The sequence below is a fragment of the Falco cherrug genome, chromosome 4 (genome assembly GCF_023634085.1).
Source record: "Falco cherrug isolate bFalChe1 chromosome 4, bFalChe1.pri, whole genome shotgun sequence".
NCBI classification, from domain to species: domain Eukaryota; kingdom Metazoa; phylum Chordata; class Aves; order Falconiformes; family Falconidae; genus Falco; species Falco cherrug.
The window spans coordinates 52,780,730-52,800,887 of record NC_073700.1 but is presented as its reverse complement, the minus strand read 5'-3'; the positions used below and the strand labels follow the sequence as shown (position 1 = coordinate 52,800,887).

At 43.1% G+C, this 20,158-nt stretch overlaps 1 long non-coding RNA gene across 1 annotated transcript; it reads right to left on the bottom strand.

The window, feature by feature from the left end:
- Nucleotides 1-1,832: 1,832 nt before the first annotated feature.
- LOC114016675 (uncharacterized) lies at nt 1,833-14,745 on the bottom strand. The gene is made up of 5 exons (XR_003561292.2): nt 12,464-14,745; nt 8,036-8,204; nt 4,901-5,068; nt 2,585-3,649; nt 1,833-2,139 (listed from the first exon to the last, which is right to left on the bottom strand). It is a non-coding gene; the product is annotated as an uncharacterized LOC114016675 (long non-coding RNA).
- Between the last annotated feature and the right edge of the window lie 5,413 nt (nt 14,746-20,158).

The following is a 20,158-nucleotide window of genomic DNA, read 5'->3' as shown; positions in this document are numbered from 1 at the left end:
GTCCATGCTCTTACTGAGCATACATTGTCCAAAAAGATCCAGACAGTTATTGTTCTGTTATTAACACTGCCTTGCAGTTACTGTGCAGACACATCCACCTACGTGTGTTCACAGGAAAGTGTCTGCATATGTCCTAGCGATGGGACTCTGTTTCCTATACTTGGTGCCTAAAGTAATTTGAAATATCTTATATTAGCCAAATCATCTATATGGGGCTTGGAGATACAACAGAGGATCTATAGGAAACCTCCTCCCCTCTGGGGGAGACCAGACAGACCAGCCCAACGTATTGCAAATGGTCCCAAGCATCTGTGTCTGGGCAACTGAATCTCACACTAGCAACCAAAACTCCTTATGGATCTTAGATGGATGGTGGAAAGCTAGTCGTTTTATTCAACAGGATCTAGAAACAAATTCAGCTGACAAAATGCAGGTCTTTAGGGAGAGATTTATAGCTTTACCTTATTAACTAGATGTCCCTCAATTATAACGAGGTCAGAGATACCCAGCTCACATGTAACTAGCTACCTTTATGTGGATGAATGCACTAGCTGAATTCCACACGAGGAGGGGAAGATCATCACCAAAGGTCAGTCCTGTTCATTATTTTACATGCCTGAAGAGAAACTGAAATCAGGCTTCCCCCAGCATCTTCCTTACCAAGAAATTTATCTACATCTTCTTACTGCCTCTTTCTATTCAACACTGAAGTACTTCAGAATCGTAAATAAACATGCCCTACAATACCCTGTATAAAGCAAGGAAACCTCTTTCATCTCAATTTCACAAGGTGGGTGAGAGTTAATTGACTTGCCCAGGACCATGTCAAGGGGTCTTTGGCAGGGGACTGCAATAGGAACTTCATTTTACCCATTCCCAGACAGTGACCCACCTTGAACTCCTGAAGCTGCAATAATCATGGCCAGCCACATGTTAAGGACAAAGGAGCCTGATGTACATGGGGCGCAGGTTTTTCTAAGGTCACACAACTTTCCTAGTGGCTCCTTCCCTAGCAGATGCACTGAGGACAACAAAACCCGCTGAACAGTGGGGTGAAGTCCATTCCTACAGAGCAATACAAAGTGAAAATAGAAGAGGGCAATGGAAATAAAACAAAAAGGAGATGAAAAACACTGGATGTAGGAAGGCAAACTGCAATGTGATACCCCGTGCCAGGCGACTGGCCCCAGGCCAGGCTGTAATGAGGACCATCACCCCAGGAGCGCGAAGCCATCTCTGCTCCCTGCGTCTCTGTTTGACCATGAACCTGGGTGTTCCAGCAGCAGCATGTGAAAATATTTAGTCTGCTGCAGAAGGGAATGTTTGGGAAAAGAGATAGGAAGGCCTGCATTCCTCCAACCCCACAGCCTGGTCCTCCCCACATTCCCTGGCGCCCTGCCAGCGCTCGGGCTGGAAGAGGTTCTTGGGGATCTTATTTTTGTTTTCCACCCAGATTCAATGAGAAGCAAGTGTTTCTCTGATATCAGTCTTCAGTTAAAAATCAGAGATGAAGGAATCACTGGGTGGATGTGAATCACAGGGTAGGGAGGGGATTAAAACCCTTTTCTTCTTTAATCTTCCCTCTGTCCTTGCACCATCTTATTTTAGACAGGCAGCTTTACTAGACAAAGTCAGTCTTCCCATCTCCCAGATCCCAACATAACAATGCCCAACCTTGGCCCTGACACCCAGAACTGACTAAAACACAGACATTCCTCTGGGAAAAATAATAATAATAAAAATAAAAATAAAAATAATAGTAATAATAATAATGGTAATAATGATAATAATAAAGTTTTTAAATTATAAGTTTTAATAAAAATATTAAAGATTTTTTTATTTTAAAAAGAAGCCATTTTCCTGCTTCAGAGGTGCATTGCAAATACTTTGCCCCAGCTCAAAAGGCAGTCCAAGGTAGAAGGCAACATTGAAGAGAGCTGGGAGAGCTGCATGGCTCCCAGAAGCCCGTGTCCAAGAGACTGTCCTCCAGAGACAGTTAGTTAACATGTGAAGTTTGCTGTCGTTGCTCAGAGCAGTTGGCATTGGCCACGGAAGATGCGTTGAGCTGCTGACAGGACTCAGCCAGGTTGTTTCTGCTTTCTCAGAACAGCTTCACTATTTGGTTCATCCACAGATCACCTGTGCAATGAGACAACAAACCACAGTGGTGTAACCTGGGCGTAGAAGAAGTTTTTTCCCCCATTAGTGTGCCGTAAGGACATTTTGGATACATATTGCCAACAATAAATCTAAAAACCATCACCAGGGAGCCTTCCCAGGCCCCAGAATTCAATCCCTCAGATAAATTGCTGCAACAGTCCCCAGCATGGTTTTGGCCCAGACCAACAAGCACACTCCCAAGCAGGCACGCTTCAGAATTTAGCACAGCCCAGGGACCATTTCCCCATAGACAATTCAGATGCAGACACCCCATTTTGCAGACAATGGAAGTTTAATGACTTAAATGTGGTCAGACATGCTTAGCTGGCTTCAGAGCCAGAGAAACGCCTGAGCCAGAGCTCAGGTCTGTTCCATTTACTAGTGCAGATGAAGCCATTATTTGTTATTCCTCAGAAGAACTCACCAGCCACAGGAATGGAGTTATCGTGGAAATCGAAAGGGGAAGCCTGGCCACAGTGGAACTGGTGGAGTTCTACTCCTGATGGCTTTCAGGAAAGGATTGTTTTGTGTGGCTTAATGAATTCAGAGAGGAGATCCCACAGGCTGTTCAGCAGGCCTTTGACTTATGATCCACCTCATCCTCCCTTCCAGCCTTTTTCCATACTGTGGAAGAAACCAGTATTTGCTAGAGCAGGATGAGAAGCATTTTACCATTTGTTTGGAATTACTGATTTATGAAAAACCATCTCCCTTCTGATACAGAAAGCAAGCAATGAAATGTGAAAACACCCCATGCAATGAAATCTATGACAAAGCAGGAGGTGAAGAGAGAGAGGTAGTTTTGTGGCATGGTTTATTCTAATTTCAGCTGCTTTTACTTGACATATGCTTTTCTTTAAAAAAAAAAAAAAGAAAGAAAAAAAAAAGAAATTAAAAGCTGTGTGGACGCATTCCATCATGGGAAGGTAAAAAGGGGGCGTTACAACCTACAGAAGTAGTATTTTTAAGGGAAATTCAGTGTTTGGTAACTGGTCTTGAAAAAAAGGAGGCAGAAAATGTAGCTCAGAAGTTTGGGCCTGTCAGGTCATTTATGGATCTGAAGAGGAGAGACTTTACAAAGTCTGTTTCTCAGAGGGCAGATATTCACTGTATTTTGGAAGACCAACTCCTTTTGGAGTAGCTCAGCGGGGGTCCCTCCAAATCCTAATATTTAGCAAACCTTCCACTGCGTTAAAGAGAATGGAATAATGATTTTGTAGATTCAGGGCCTGGTTTGTTCCCACTCTGTCCAAGCCAGGAGTCACAGCGGCTCAGTGAAGGGCTTTCACTTACCAAAGTTTGCCAGACTGAGGGCACACACCACCAATGGGAGATGCAAGAGTTGCTTTGGATGGCAGAGAAGATTCCAAAAGCAAGGAAGGCATCACTTCTACCAGCAAACCCTGCTCTGGCTTCAGGGTTTCAGGGGTCTTCACCCCAGGTACCCACACAGTTTTGACTCAGGAGCACAGGAGAGGGTGAGCCTGTTCTACAGTGAAACAAAGCAAGTAATTTCACCTGTTTTGCAGGTGAAAAGTGAAGAAGTCGGAAGAGGTGTCCTATCTTTGCAACCTCCATAGTGGGATATTTAGAGGAACAACATTTGTGTGGCATTAAATGTGGGTAAATTTCATTTACTTCCACTCAACCCCAACTGCATCCCTGGCTGCAGGCTCCAGGAGAGCAAGCTAATTTGGAATAGCCTCTGTATTGGACAGGGATGATCTTGCCTCAGTGTGAACTTGAGCCAGTTCAACCCCCTTGCTCATCTTCTCTAAACATGAAAGCCCATTCTCAGGGGTTGAGAACCCCAGCCACGCAGAGGCATATGAACCAGATTAATCTCACCAGGATATGGGTGGGGGACCAGCACAGGGAAAATTTCAGTCCATTTCATACCAAACAGATCCCGAGACATGAAAACTTGAACCTAAGATGATTTCTGAATTGAACTTCTGACCTACCAGAGAGCTAGCCAGTTTCAATCACTGAAACTGTGTGCATAAATATTTATACTTTGCAAATGCACAAATATAACCCCCTTCCTTGAAAGGAAAGAGCATGCCCTAGCTAAAACCTGGCCATATATTTTTACTTCAGCATGAAGAACTGAGGTATAAACCCTACAATACACTACCACGAAGTCTGAAACCATAAAGGTAAACCCAAGCTATTCTGAGTTAATAGGATCCATTTGTTGTGTGGAAGAGGCACCAGCATATTTTTTTCTTTGAATGTAGGAATTAGGTAAGTGAAGTTGTCAGGCATGCATGTATGAAATGTAATCTGGCTAACCCCAGCATTCCAGCCAGCCTGGCTTTCAATAGCTGAAGTATGCATGATAAGTTTTATGTAAATGCAGGCAACCTTGTCTTAATAACTCCCTCACTGCCTGAAGCCCAGCGTTTCGGGATGCAGAGACCTAAGCTGTGAAACTATAGATATTTTATTTTTTTTAAATGGAGACAGCAATGATTCTTTTCACAGATGCTGGGCACTCTAGATGAATGGTGCTCTAACTGCGCAAAAATATAATCATTATTTTTATTTATTTATTACCGCTCTGATTGACACAAGGGGATAAGAGTAAAATCAATCCAGAGCCTCTTCACAGAGGCCCCTAGCATATTTCCCCTAAGGCTCACAAATCAACACTGCTAAGTAAAGAAATTTCCACTTAACACCTCATCACCCCCCCCCTCCCCGCCCTGCCCTTGCCAATGTTTATGTACATACTTACCTTTATTAGTGTAGGGGGGGAGCCCTTGGGATTCCTGGTATTGGTAAAGAAAATGTGTGCATTTGCAGGGTAAAGGGCAAACTCAGGGTTCTCTTGTTTGCTGGTGGGTTTGAGTTTCTGGTGGTTTAGGCAAAGTCTTATGGAGGGTCTGGCAAAGAAATCTTTAATCTTGAAAGGAAAAGGCAGAATTAGAGCACAGGCATTGGGAAGTATACAAAAGGAAAGAAGATCTACCTCCTTAAACCTGGGAACAAGTTGCACTGGCATGAGGTGTGTTAAAGTCGTTTGAGTTTGCTCCACCACAAATGGGTGTCATTCTACAAGCAGAAGCACTAGCCCAGTCCAGACTGACAGAGGAATTGGCTTTTCATCTTGAAATGGGAGTTACTGTTTTTTGTTGAGGAAATCAGATTTAAATGAACCAAGTGTTTTCTCCAAATATTTACAGTGTCTGAACATGTCTCTACTGTTATTCAAATTATATGTAATAATGTTCTTTATCATTAAAAAAGAAAAAAAGTTGTGACACAGAGAAGAAGACGTCCTTTCATTATAAATATATAATTTTGCCTACAAAAATACAGCATTTCCAGTTTTGACTTCCTTACACAACAGAATTTTTTTTCCTTCTATGTAGGTGTCCTCGGGATGAACCGTGAGTTCAGAATCATCCTTTACTGAGTGTCTGTCAGAGAGGTGGGATGTTTGCATCCATCTCCTTTATCCTTAATTCTTGTTAAGGATGCCACCAACCAAACAAAAGGGAAGGGTCTGAGTGACGATGGATAGAAGCTGAAACTCCATCAGAAGTTTTGAGCTTGTGAGACAACTTAATGGATGCACTTCAGAACAATACAATGAGATACTGTCCTTTTTTTCCAGCTATTAAAACTCTCAAACATGTCACCAATGCTGCTCTTGGAAATGTAGATGTCTGCTGCGTGAAATTAGAGAAGTGAAAACATTTTCCAGGACAGGAAGAGTTTGGAGGTTTACATGCACATCAGGGTGCCCTGCTAAGTTTAGACACTAAATTTGGAATGAGCCAGTACGGAGCTTGTTGACTCTGGCTGGTACCTGGCTTGATCATTAGCCATAATTTTTGTTTGTCTGTGGCCAGCTGTCTCACTTAACCATCTGGCTCTTCCTCAAAGACATTCATCCATCTTTTTATTTCCTTCTGTGACAGCATGTCCTGCTTTGTGGACACGTTGCCAACAATAGAATGAAGAATGGCCCTTAACAATTCAGGATTAACCAAGCTCGCTCTTGTACAAACCAAGCAGTCTCTAGCCTGTTTGCTACATTAAGGACAGGCCATTGAGGCATCCAAAGAACTGCAAGGTCAAACTAAGGAATTGAAACATCTGTGCTGAACAGTGAGACACTACACAACCCAGTTTGGCCCACTGGAATTACTGATGGAGCAGGTGAGTTAATTAAATACTGTACCCATAGACTTCAGCTACAGTCAAAAGCCTATTTATAAACACCAGTTCTTCAGATATGTCTTCCTTCTCTTAATTCATAAAAAAGAGTGTGTGCTATATATCTCAGATTTAGTGGAAAGACTCGTATAGTTTCATCTCAACAAACGTAGTTATTGATGATGCCAGAAGATTTTATACAAAGGCTGGGAAGAATTTGCCCTTGTTTGCTTTTGGGGAAGTTTCCAGGATAATTTACTGATGTGCAGTTAAACTCCAGTCTTTTTTTTTGCTTGGAAATGTTTTAGAAATGTTTTAGAAATGTAAAAACAAATATCTGGTATGACTAGTCAGGCAGACTTGGGGGGGGGAACAAATGAAAAAAAAATCTGATCAGAATTTGAGATTTAATTTCACAAAGAGCTTTCCAACATAATGTTATGGGGGTTACTATTTACAGTAAGATAGCAAGATTCCCACAAAACTTGTTGCTACCCATGGCAGTGGAGAGACTGGACTCTCTTTGACAGATCAGGCAACATTATCAACCCTTCCTCACCACAGGGGAACTGGGAGGCAGGAGCACTGAGTTCATCTAACTACATATCTGTGACAACCACAGATAACTCATTTCATCCTGGAGAAAAATCCAGAGTGGTTCAGATGAATTTCACCAACACACTAACTGAAAAGCCTGCAAGATTCAGTCCTGCTTAAACAGCATTTACTTGATGTCATCTGCATCAGTGGAAGGGAAGCACCAGGATATTGGATGACAAATGCCATGCTCCAGCACCCACCACCATCAGTCTCACGGCTATATCCAGCTCCTGCCCTAGCTGCAGGTATAATTTTCCCTTATTCTGAAAGCAGAGACACCTGAAGATGTAGTGACCTGCACAAGGGTGCACAAGAAACTGATCCCACAGCCTCCTCTTGCTGACCACATCACCATCACCATCCATCACCTGAATGTCACCTGTTAATTCAGGCTGAAGAAAGTGCACGGGGGATCACTTGAGCCGGTGAGGTTTAACTAGACAGGTAACTTTTTCTGCTTCCCCTGATGCTAACCTCTGCAAGAGCAGTTGGCTACCTGTGACAAGTGCCCATGAATGCATTTAACACTTACCTCAGTATTATCACCCAGAGCTTTTGCTGGTGAGGACAAGGCAATTCACACGTTAAACTCTCATTAACATAACAGCTGTTGCACTCAGGCACAGCCCCCTTCCCCTTCCCTTCATCCCACCCCACAGGCACCCACTCTGACAGAAAGCAAACAAAAATCTATCAAGCCTTGATTGCATCTTTCCAATCTCAGTTCTCTTCGATCTTGGATAAGATAAAAGTATGTTCCAGCCACATATGGATTATTCTACGGTTCCTTTTATACCTGCGAGTGTAGAGACCTCCTTCCATAGCTATCACCCTGCTGGAAGGAGTCTACAAATCCCTCCTGAGATCAAGCATGTATTTCCTGAGCAGTCTGCAGCTAAGCTATGTTTTTCTTGCACCAGACATGAGACACCTACGTTGGCATCATCCCTATTTTACATCCAAGGTAGGGATGTTAGCTGTGGACATCACTGGAGAGACCTCGATCTGAACCAAGTGGATACAACCTAGTTTTAAAAAGGGTGAACACCCAACCAACACTTTTCAAAGTGTAGAGATTGTACCCCAATAAAAGGTGCAGAATGAGTACCTCTTTACAGAAACAGCCAGACATTCAGGTCCTGTTGATTCCCAGATCTTCTGATAAAAGGCTGGGAGGGCTGTTACTAACTCGTGCTCTCACTTAGAGGCAAGGCTGTAATTCTGGGCTAGCTGTTGACTTGGCCGCCTGGTGAGTATCCCTTTGCCTGCAGATCTACCTACAGCAAAAGAAGAAAACACCAACCAAGGGCGTTGCTCGCTCCGGATACATGTCCTGCCCAAGATTTGTCTCAGAAAAACCTCCCTTTAAGAAGTATTTTCATTTGAATATGAGAGCAAAACAAGGATAGCCCTGCAAGGATATTTTTCTTGGTCAAATATTTGTAAACCATACGTTTGTGGCTTTACACAGCTGGAAATCATATATTGCCTCACTGGCAGGGCAGTGTGTTTTGAGCAGCCGGGGAAGGGAGTGCATGATAAGCATCCAACCCTTTCATTATCCCTCCATCCCTTCCTCCCTTCCAAAAGAGGGGAGAAGTGAATGTATAGGATGTTTTATTTCTCATGCCTGTGCTCAATTCTTTTGATTAGTCAGAATCTGTCTGTCTACCCATCCTAAACCAGAACATTTTTGCCCAGTTTCACCCAATTTCTTCCCCCCCACTGTATTTCTATGTCACCTCTCCCCATGACAGTTACGTATGTGAATGAGCAAAGTTGATTTTGGAAAAAGTACTTTCCATTGCTTCTGGCCTTATACAGCACCTCGCCTGACTGCGTTCTGCTTGCTCTGTGATGATGAACTCAAAGCACTATTGTAAAAATAATAATTGCAACACCAGTAATACAGACAACAGTTACCAAATTTCACTCTCAGGTTCCCAAACATGGATGCATAACTGAAACCTGTTTGCAGTTAGAAATACCATGAAAGGTTGCAACACCATGGGCATCCAAAGACACTAGCTTTATCCCTTAGTATTATGTTCTCAAGCTTCAGCTGTAGCCTTCACACAATGTTTTAACCTCAGAAGTACAAGCACTTTTTAGCTTCCCCCCTCCCCAGTAACCCCAAATTTTAAGACAGAGCTACATTGCAAATGTATTCCATGCAATAACTCATTAATGCCTAACCCAAACAGCATATTAATTGAAAACTCTCTTTGATTTCAATTGCAAGTAAGCAAACGATTCCTTTTTTTATCGGCTTGTTACTCTTACCATATTTAGGTACAACACACCTTAACATGCAGAGGTGTCATTTCTAGCTATATTTCTGGGAGGAGGTATTCACGTCCCTCTAACAAATTATTGGTTGGTTTTTTTTCCAAATTATTCTTCAATTTGTCAATTCCTTCTGCTCATACTGCCTTGGGTAAATGCTGCAAAGGTTGCAAGGCACTGGGATTTTGCACTGTCTCAAATAACTACTGGGGTTTTTGTTAGCAAACATAAATATTTTCAGGAATTTAGATGAAATCTCCTGAACATCTACGAATTTTGAGATTTGTGCTGTGGGAGATGTCAGTCACCCACTTCAGATCACACTGCTTGGTACATCATACTATCCATTCCAGGATTTCAGTGGACTGAAGGAGGAAACCTAAGGAAGAAGGAAGAAAAAGAAGGAGGACCATTTCTCTTCCATTTATCTCCGAGGCACTTTGGGGAGATGACTCCTAATACTGATGCCCATGTTCTCTCTACAAATAATGGAGAACAGTATCCTACCTGTCTTAGGCATGTACCCACTTTAGACACTCCCTCTGGACATCTCTTCATCATGAACAGGGAGGGAACAAATATCTGACTTTTGGAAGACAGTGACACATGACACATAGGCAGTTGAGATTCCTGGAAGAACCAGCCTGGCTCCCCACATACATTTCTACCTCAGCTAATGCCATCCCCAGCCTACAGTCAGGTTACCTGAGATGACAGCCATACTTTTAAATAATTATATGCACCAAAAAATATTTTTTCTGGCAGTGATACCAGCTGGTATAGAATGGCCCATGTCCTTCCAGAGAAACTCTCTTACAAACACAGGGTGGTGGTAAGTATCTCAAACTGCATATGGGACTGGGCCCTGGTTTATACTAACATCAAATTGTGCACAGGGATTTTTTTGGAAGACAGCCAGTTGGCCCAGGCAAAACCGTGCCAGGGAACATGCTAACAAGTCAAAAGTATAAACTCAGCCATCTTCCAGTGCTTGGGAATACTCCCTGGCATTTTTCACTCAATAATACAAACATGGCCTGCACAGGCATAGGGCTCCTGTGTCACATCCGTACCATCAGGTTACACAGCTCACACCTGAACACACCACCACAGGTCCTTCATTCAACAAACCTCCCCGCCTCCCTACAGCTGTATAATTGATTCATTGTGTCACTTCAGCCTTGATCGATCCTCTCCACAGCCTTCATCCTTCTCATCAGCCCACGAAGCCAAGCTCTCTGCTGGTGACAGCCAGCGTGGTCCCATGGATATATGGGGAATGATGCTGAGTTATAACTCCTGAGGGTCTGGCCCGAACTGATTAAACTTCCTCCACAGATTTGGTTTAGTTTTCCTTTACTGGAGAGAAGGTGTCTAAGGAATGTGATGATCTCAGTCACATTCATGCTTCTTGAAGTGGAAGACTACCCACATCATCCGATCTTTCCTCAGTATTGTTACAGCCTCATGCCATGCTTTTCAAGATTCTGTGGGCCAACGCACTATCCATGTGGCAAATAAGAGCCTCTGGACACCTGATCCTGGGGATGGAGTGGAGCCAGGGGGCTGTCAGCAGAAACAACATTGTTCAAAGGGTGGGCTCGAAGCAGTGAGGTCAGCTGGTGCCAGAGCCATGAGCTGGCATTTAGTGGAGGGAATGCTTCACTTGCTGCTCGCTCTCCGAACCCCACGTCTGCTCTGCAGATGGAAAACACGTTCCTCTGTGCATAGCGATTCCTGCAGCCCTGCCAGGCCAATGGCACTGTGGGTGCCTGAGGTTGCCGCTGAGGGATGAAACCCTCATCTAATTCCCTGATAACCCCTGCTGCTAACACCCTCTTGGGTCTGGGAGCTAAATACTTAGTTCTTTGTGATGTTAGAAGCCAGGAATATTTTTGCATCTGGTTTTCATGGGATTTTGACATAAAATGACTGGAATGCAAATGTCTTTGGGGGCTACTGCTTTGAATGAATCCCCCTCTCCAGTTCTGGGTCTTTGATCCTGAACCCCAGTTCTTTGCTTCAGTGCTTTCCCAGGAATGGATGATGTTCATTTTCTAATTCTCTCATGGACAAACAGCCTTTGTGGTGTAAGACTGGTCTTAGGCAGATTTCTGTTACAGTTTGATCACCTTTGAAGAAGGAAGCCAGAACCGCAACATTTAATCTCCTATTACTGCAATATAAGCTTGATTATCTACATCCACATTCATTCTTGAAAGACAACCCCCACCAAATGAGACCAACCTAATTGCGCAATGCACTTAGTTTTATTACATCCACACTTGGGAACAACGCTAGGACTTCTGGAGGCCCAGCCTATGCTGCGAGAAGCTGACTCAGCCTGGAATTCATACCCCTGTAAATCATGAAAAATTATCCATGCTTCCAGGGCATGATGGTCAAGAGACAGGGGCTCTGGAAAACCTTTTCAAAAGATACCATGCATTTGGCACACTTAAGTGTGTTAGCTTCTGCATTTCAACAGAGACGCTGTAGATGCTCATGCATAGGCCAGAAAAGTCAATATAAAATAATCAGTGTTTATCCGTGAAGTGATGAAAAATTAATAATTTATGAAACAGAATCCATGTTAGAGTTCAGGTTAATTCACCTAGCAAAGACAAGTACCCAGGGACTCTCCCTCCCCTGCTTACAGAGGACAGAAGATTACTCTTTAGGAGCCATGATGGAATGGAGGCAGAACATGCAGATCCTTTCCAAAGAAAGAGACCTGTTGATCTTTTCTGTATTGCCCTACAAACATTGTGTTTTCCTATCTGCTGGCAGAATGTTCATGAAAAATATCATCACATATGCCATAATTCTACACACCCATGGAGGCATTCAAACCCCTCTGGTTATAAACCCCACCAGATTTAGGTCTAAGAAAAGTCTATGCTGATTTAGAGCTAAGGGAGTAAGATCAAGAAGCCAAACATATTGGGACCAAAGAAAAGTTAGACAAAAGTAAAATGCCCTGAACTATGTACAATGTGCACATCGAGCCCACAGCACCAACCACTTTGCTCCACAGCATTTTGCTCTGCCTTACTCCTACTGCATCATGAGAGTGGACATAGCCAAAAAAACCCTCAGAAAAATGCAGGATGCAACACATTGTCTCTTACAAACACCAAGCTCATGTTGCTCACTATTGTAGATATTTCCATTTGGTCATGTCCCACTAGTTAGGACGTATTAGTTGAAAGGTGCTGGTGACAGCCATTGCCATCTCATAACAACCTACCTTTCACAGCAGTCAGGAAAGCATGCACAGGGAAGATGTCTAAATATCTTCAGCTGATGGGATTTCCTGAGCCTCATGTGGCCTTTCTACTTCACTATGTATTGCACTTTCAAGTGCTTGTCCAGCTTCACCTTAAGCCCCCACAAGCCTTTTGCAGCCACAGCCTTCTTCAGCAGGAAGTTCTTTTGCATGAAGAACCAGCCTGTCCTCCCAGCCTCGTTTGCTGACCCCTAGTTCCTGTATTGCAAGAAATCATGACAAGTCAAATCCATGCCCGACGCCCCTGTATCATTTATAATGTTACAGACCTCTGCCATCTCCCTTTTCTTTTTTCTGTTTTGTTTTTTTTTTTAAAAAAAGAAAATTTTCTTTTCACCTGGCTGAAAAATCCAAACCATCCCTATTGTTTCTGACTTGAGAGTCTTCCATACACTTGGTTACCATTCTTGCCTTTGTCTCAACATTTTCCAGGTTTTTGCTTAGGCTTTTGAGCAGAAAAGGACTACAAACAAATCCCACAACAGACTAAATGCTCACCATGGAAATGCTCACCAATGTTTCAGTCAATGTCAGCAGTAACTAGGCTCTATGGACGGGCTCCATGCACACACAATTGTCCAAGGCACGTAGGTGACCTGAAGCTTAAGCTGTAGATGGTGGAATATTTCTCCATAAAACATAAAAGTGTGTCCACATAGCATTGCTCCAGAAATAGTACTTGCACTGTACCACTCGCTGTGAGATACTGTTACAGATGAGAGTGTAGCTCAATCAGTAGCCAGCCCACCTTTTTGTGTCCTATTCATGCAGACCAGAAGATGTACTCAAATGCTCTGCAACTTATAACTGCCCTCTGAAAGGAAAGTAGCATGTGAGGAGCGAAAATGTACAGTTTTTCTGAGTCTGCAGTTAGGACAAGCCAGGGCTCAGACCTGGTCCTGGCATTGCAGGAGGTGCTGGGGAAGATAGCTGCTCCAGAAAGCACTGAAAAAGCAGTTTTTCATTCTGGGCTAAAGGAGAAATAAGAACTGACACCTTTTCCCAAAGGAACGATCATACCAATGGAAGCATCTCCAAGCTCCGAGTGTGGGGAAAGATTAATATCTTTTGGTGCTCCATCCTTCCAAGTCTGCTGACAGTGGTTTCCAACATTGCTGACAAGCTCTTGCTGGCTGAAAACAGGAAGGTGTCACCTTTTGTACCCTAAATTAAAAAAAGCCAGGACACAACAGGAGATCTGAGGCAGGATCAGTCTCACTGCATTCAGATCCCCAAGTCTGAGTTGGTCACAGAGCAATAAATATAGAGAAACCAACTATTCATCTGGGCTCGTGAAGACACCATCCCTGTGATGATTGCCATTAGCCCCTGTGGCTTTTGGGCACCTTGGGGCAGATGCACCCTTCTCAGGTGTCCACCCATCCAACCACCCTGGCTTTTCAGTTTGTGGCCTGGCAGCCTGGTTTGAAATCCCTCTGCCTCTAGAAGACAGGCTCTGTTATCTCCAGCCTTCATGGTGCAGGGTGTGACCTTGCTGTCCCCCATCCACGTCCTCAGCTGCTAGAGGGAAAACAAGCGCAGGAACCCCACCCATCACCATGTGTCAGCCTTCACGGCAGGTTGGGAGGTGATTCATGTCGGCTGACCTCATGTAGTCATGGGCAAGTGTCAGGCTTATGTAAATGGTCATCTGAAATCCAGGCATGAGCTAAAATATTCATAACCATAATCATAAATTAAGCTGGCTCCTAGATTTGCAAATAAAAGCTCAGAAGCACCCGGAATTCAAAGGCATTTTGGAGCCCAACAGCTTTTCTCCATTTCTTCATGAGAGAAGCCCCTTGCTGTCAGCATAGTCTCTTTCCTGTCCTCCCAGACAGTGTGTCCTAAAAGCGTTCCCCTCCAGCCGTCCAAGGGACACTACTTGCCTGTGCTGCATCCAGCCTGCTAAGAGACGCTACTGGCCTGCGTTGTATTTCAGTACAGCTCCTGCCAGGAAATTAGCTATGGAGTGATGGTGATAGTGTTGTGCTTACTCAATCCTAGCCCTGTTTAATTGGGAAACATTTGTATTTTATAGGCAACAAGGAAAAAACTTAGTATTACCTAATAGGTACATAAATAAATTATGGCAGGGCATGTGTCCCCATTTAAGATGACAGTTTGAACAGTTCCTGACTATTCCAGCACAATGTATTTCTTATGAGCAATAATTTTTACCCTTTTTTTTTTTATCACACCTGCCAATAAGTGACTTGTGCAAGTGGTCCTCTGTCTGCAAGGGAGGAAGACATCTGATCCTCCCAGTCTAACGGAAGATTATCATGAAGATGCTTCCCTTTGCTTTGCTGCACTTTCCCCATAAAACAATAATCCTAACTTCTCCCAGAAAAGCCTGTGCATTCCAAAAGCCAGTCTCTTCTTTCAGCTCTGCCAGGTGGTTGAAGGAAAGATAATAAAGATTGGCCTTCTATTTCTCCCTCCTCCAGCTGCAACATTGCTTTTGATAAAAAAGCATTGATAAAAAGACCTTTGTAAGGTCTATGTGATAGAGTGTCAGAAGGCAGTGAGGATGCAGGAATCTGCTTTGCACGTTTAGATTTGTCAGTGCTTTGACCGTGTGTGGTACAGAGGAGTAAATATGTCTGTGTTCAGGAAAGCTGAAGATGAGTTGGACCACGATGCAGAGACTGAAAAATGCAGTTTGGAACTGGGAGTTGTTAAAACCAGTGTATTAAATAGTCATAATTCCTAGTGAAAAAAATGTCTTTCAATAAAAGCCCTCTTTTCATTAAAAAAAAAAAAAAAAAGCATAGAAAAAAAAAAGCTGTCTTATGGAAGAAATGAACATTTCAAAAAGCGAAATATATAAACAAGATAATTTTTATTTACAACAGCACTGCAGCATTATCAGTGGAGATAATGAATCCAAGCTTTGTGGCTTCGGGTTCTACACTCTATCCCTGTCTCACCTGTCCCCTGTTCTCTCCCTCGCACACACCATCCCCTCCTTTCCCTGCTGCAATGCACGGTCCATCTCCTCTCCACCCCAGGTGCTGCTCCAGCCAAGAGGACCATGCTTCCTGACTGCCCAGCTTTCACCTCAGGAAAGACAAGGGACTGAAATACAACTACCTGTGGCCTGTTCTTTGTTCCTCTCATCACTCATCAATGGTCCTAAATCTTGTAGGTACCTAATTCCTTGGAGAGCTCTGTCTGGTACAGCTCGATGAGTTCAGCTAGCACTAGGGAAAGGCAGGCAGCAGATGGAAAATCAGCACGATCCTATCAGCCCAGGTTCCTGTGCAATCCAGGTTAAAATCTAAGAGGGAAAGGGGGAGAAGGCACGAGGCCAATAATTTTGAAGGCATTAAATGGAGAAATATGATGAGAGAAGCTACATTCCACAGCTGTCAGGACCCTAGGAATTTGTTTTGAATATTTTTAGAACAGACAGACATTGTAATAAAAATAAATGCCCATTTCCAGACATAGATGATCTAGCTTTGAGGAATGATGGTGGGGCATTCAATACATATTTGTGTTCTGCAGTTAGCGAGGCGCAGGAAGCTGGATTCATATCATGAGAAACAACTTTCCAACCCACCTGTAATGAAAAATGGTGTTTAATATCACCTCCTAAGGTTATGCATTTCAAGAAAGTCAGTAGGCCCAGATAACTCCCCGGGGAGCTGGCTGGCTGCAGGACTAGTGCTTTGGCAGCTTCCTAAGCCAAGCAAGCCATTCCCCCGACATGTGCAACTGATTTCAGGGTTCAGAAATAGATTCCTGCCCTTCTGCCTTTTTCTACCTGGGCCTGAACCCTGGAAAACCAGTCTGATTGCTGCTTCTTCCCCAGGGGACTATGAGGATGGCTAGTGCAGATCACAGCATAGAAAATATAGAAAATATCACAGCAAAGCATTATTATGCATTTGCCCTAGTCTTACACACTTCCCTAGATAACTGCTCCTGGCCACAGTTGCAGAGAGGATACTGGGACAGGGACAACCTTAGACTGGTCCCAGAATGGCCAGGCTTAGGTTTTTAAATGAAACTTGGATTTCTGGATCTCTTTCCTTGCAAAGGAAGAGTGGAATAACTGGCATAACTATGTATTAATTCATCTGACATTAATTCAGGAAAACTTAAGAAAGAGACAGCACAGGGTCCAACAGATAAGAAATTCACGTATGAGACTACCACTGGTGCCCACCAGCATAAAGAAGGGGAGAAAATATTTTCAGATGAGACCATATTGTGTTTCAATTGAATGAGTCTGGTTGATACAGGTGAATGCACAGATTAATCTGCACAGACAGGTGCCTTTCTGGAAGACAGAGGTAAGAAAAACACAAGTTATGGAGTCCGATGCAGAGATCACTGGGTGAAATGATAAAATCTGTGTTTTACAGTGAGTTGGATGAAATGATCTACAGCTGCTTTCTCACCCTAAAATCTGGAATTAAAGTAATTAGATTTCTGGGTGTCTTTCATCAGGTATTATATAATTATATAATAATCAGACATCCACTTCAACTTGTCTCTGTTTACTGCTGTGGGGTTTTTTTTAACATGATTAATTCAAGGCATGTTTTTTCTTTTTCCTGTAATTCTCCACTGAAATAAATATTGAAAGCTGTCATTGAAAGCCTTCTCCAATGTCTATTTGTGTTGAAAATACTTCTCCTCAGGATGTTGAGGGATGTGTGTATTTAACCCCATCTGAAAGTCAAATGAGTCCTTGACTGTTCTGCTGGTCTAATTTGATTCACTTTGTTTATTAAATAAGAGCCAGATGGCAAACAGCCTTAGGGCCACTTAGTGATGTAAAAACATATATATATTTTATTCACCACCACCAGTCTCCACAGTGCTGCAAAAAACTGTGGATCGACTTTCATTCAAAAATGGTAACTCTGTAGCATTACAGATCACATCACAACCACTGCACTGAAAGGTTTCCCTTCTAATGATGATCATAAGTGCTATTATTAGGATTTTATTAGGATTCACAGCTACTTCATCAGACTTAATTCTGCCTGGTGTGTTTTTTACAAGCTCAGACATTGACAACTCCCTCAACGTGACAGCTTCATCTTTGCATTAGTCTCATAACAACCAAGATACTGGGTATTTTGAACATGTCTCACGCACTCCCAGAGAAATCTTCTGCTCATGCTGTGGGCCACAGGCTTCTGCTCCATTCCTTCACCCTAGAAGCCTGCCTTTCACACCAAAAAAACAAAAAAAAGGGGTGGGTGTGTGTGCACTCAACACTACTTTACCTTCCCGAGATGGAGGTGTTCAAAGGTTGAACCTTCTCAATCTGAGCAGGCCTGCATCCAGGTCTCCCATTTCTCGGCTGTGTGCCCTAGAAACACATCTCTCTTGTCAGAAGTGGCACCTCCTTCTCCACCCATTTCCCCCAGAGAAATGAGTAATGGACTTGTCTTCTCCAAGGCTCGAGTTAGATGTCTAAGCCAAGGGCTTGGGGATTTTCCTTCTACATGCTTTATGCTCGACATGGTAGTGGCTGAAATTGAGTGTGGCTTTTCAAAGTGGTGTAAAAGCCACCAAGTAACATCCACGCTATCAAATCAACCACCACCACCAGTATGCAAATGTCTATATGCTCCCTAGCCCAATTTTGGAGCAGGTCAGCCAGTGCTCTCCCAAACCGCTCCTTAGCACAGGTCAAACAACAGTCCCCATGTCTGGTATGGCTTAGGCCATGTCATTTTGGCAAGTAAGGAGGTGCAAAGCAGGATCTACGGTGACCAACTTGCAGTTAGAAGTCAGCCACCTTGTTCTGGAGTTTGCCAGCATTATGTCCAGGTTGCCCTATGCTGGTTAATCTCCAAGCCAAAGAACATCTATGTGTATTCAGAGTATAATACAGGCATGCCTTTTATAAACTTATGTCAAAAATGTAGGTTGTCCAAATCCAATATAATCCCAGTGGTGCCAAGGTCCCACAAGCCCTTGAATTATGGGTGCTAAAGTGCTCAGCAAACATTGTATGATACGCAGACTTAGCACAGCAGCCTCACCTTTTAAGTGCAAATGTCCATAATCTCTCAAAGAGCAGCATTAGCAGAAACTGTAGCAATGCCAGTTTTATAGTCCACTGCTAAACTGTTCAATAAAAATGCAGAAAACCTGTGTTCAAATCCCCCTGCACTTATATGAGGCAGAGGTTGGGGTCCCCATCTCCCACAGGGTGGTCCTGTTTCTCTTAAGAGCCTTTTCTCATTATCTGCTATCAAACCTGTTCCTCCTAGGTGTAACAACTAAGCACTGATTAAGGCAGGGACTGTATCCCGGGTCACCACATGAACATTTTAGTTGCTGGAATATAAAAGCAATCACAATTTTTCTCTCTCCAGCCTATTTTGTGGTCACCCCTCCTAGGTGCCTAATTTAATAGGTGAAAGATTGCCTCTATGGGTGCGAGAGGGAGGGTTCTGTGTGGTTTAGTTGTTATTTTTCCAGCTGTCTAAGTTTGACTAATAAAAGATATTGGGCAAATCTGGTGTTGGGACTCAAACTGAAGCAGGTGCAGAAGAGGGTTATTTGGACACTAAGAGTGAACAGTCCAGCTGGTCTGAGGAGACTGAAATGCTTTGATACTTTCAGGGCAGCTAAGCCAAGACCGAAAATTCATAACACTGACGATAAGAAATATCAAGGGAAATAAGAAAAGTCTGGAAAGCAGAAGAGTGCTCCTGAAGTGGAAAGAAGAGAGGTGCATAACCCACTTTGTGGCTTAATTTTCCCATCCATGAAAGGGGACTCTTCCTTAAAGCCCAGTTTTGCCCACTGGAGCTAGCAGAAATATCACCTCCATCAGCCCTGGGCAGTAAAGACTATCACCTAGTTTTCTTTTCCCACAGTTTTCACTTCTTGTATATGAAGATTTTGTTCAGGTAAAAACTGCATCAGTTTATTCAGCTTTAGTCACAGCAGCTGAGCTTTGAGAAGACAGCAAGGGTCTAGAAATCTAAAAAAAAAAAAAAAAAAGAAAAAGAAAAAAAAAGAAAAATTAAGGTCATTCCTCACTTGCAGGTCAAATTTGCAGTGCAGAGAAGTGTCACAGTTATGCAGTGCCCTGAGTGTACTTCTGAACAGAAAGTCCTAGGTGGGAATAAGTCTCCGCCTGGTGGGACACAAAATGTTTCAAGTTTAAAGGCTGTGGTCACAGACCCCCTCCCCACAGATCAGAGAGCTGTGTCTATCTGCTTTCACTGGCTTAGAATACCACCATTGAAAGTGAAGCTGCTTTGCCTTGTATTTTTCTTTTCATAGTCCAGGAAATACATTTATTCTTTGTAATAAAATGTTTAGAAACAGGCAAAAACCTGTTAATTTCAATGACCTTTTCCAACTTTCCAGTAGGAAAATTCAGACCAAAAAGCCTCAGTTGCAATTACTCTTTTCATTTGCTCTGTTTCTTTGTTTTTTTAATTAAAAGCATCAATTTTGGTGGTGTTTCCAAGAAGACTTTGTTACAAGGTTTGTTCCCTGAAATGAATGAATAAAGGAATCGTAATCAGATTGTTGGAACTCAAAGACTGCCAAAATGTCCCACATCTGGCACAATTAGGCTTTTATTTGTTAACCGCTTGTAATTTCCTTAAAACCCAGATAGACACCACGGGGCAGACTAATGCCAGCCAAAACCAGCAAAATCAA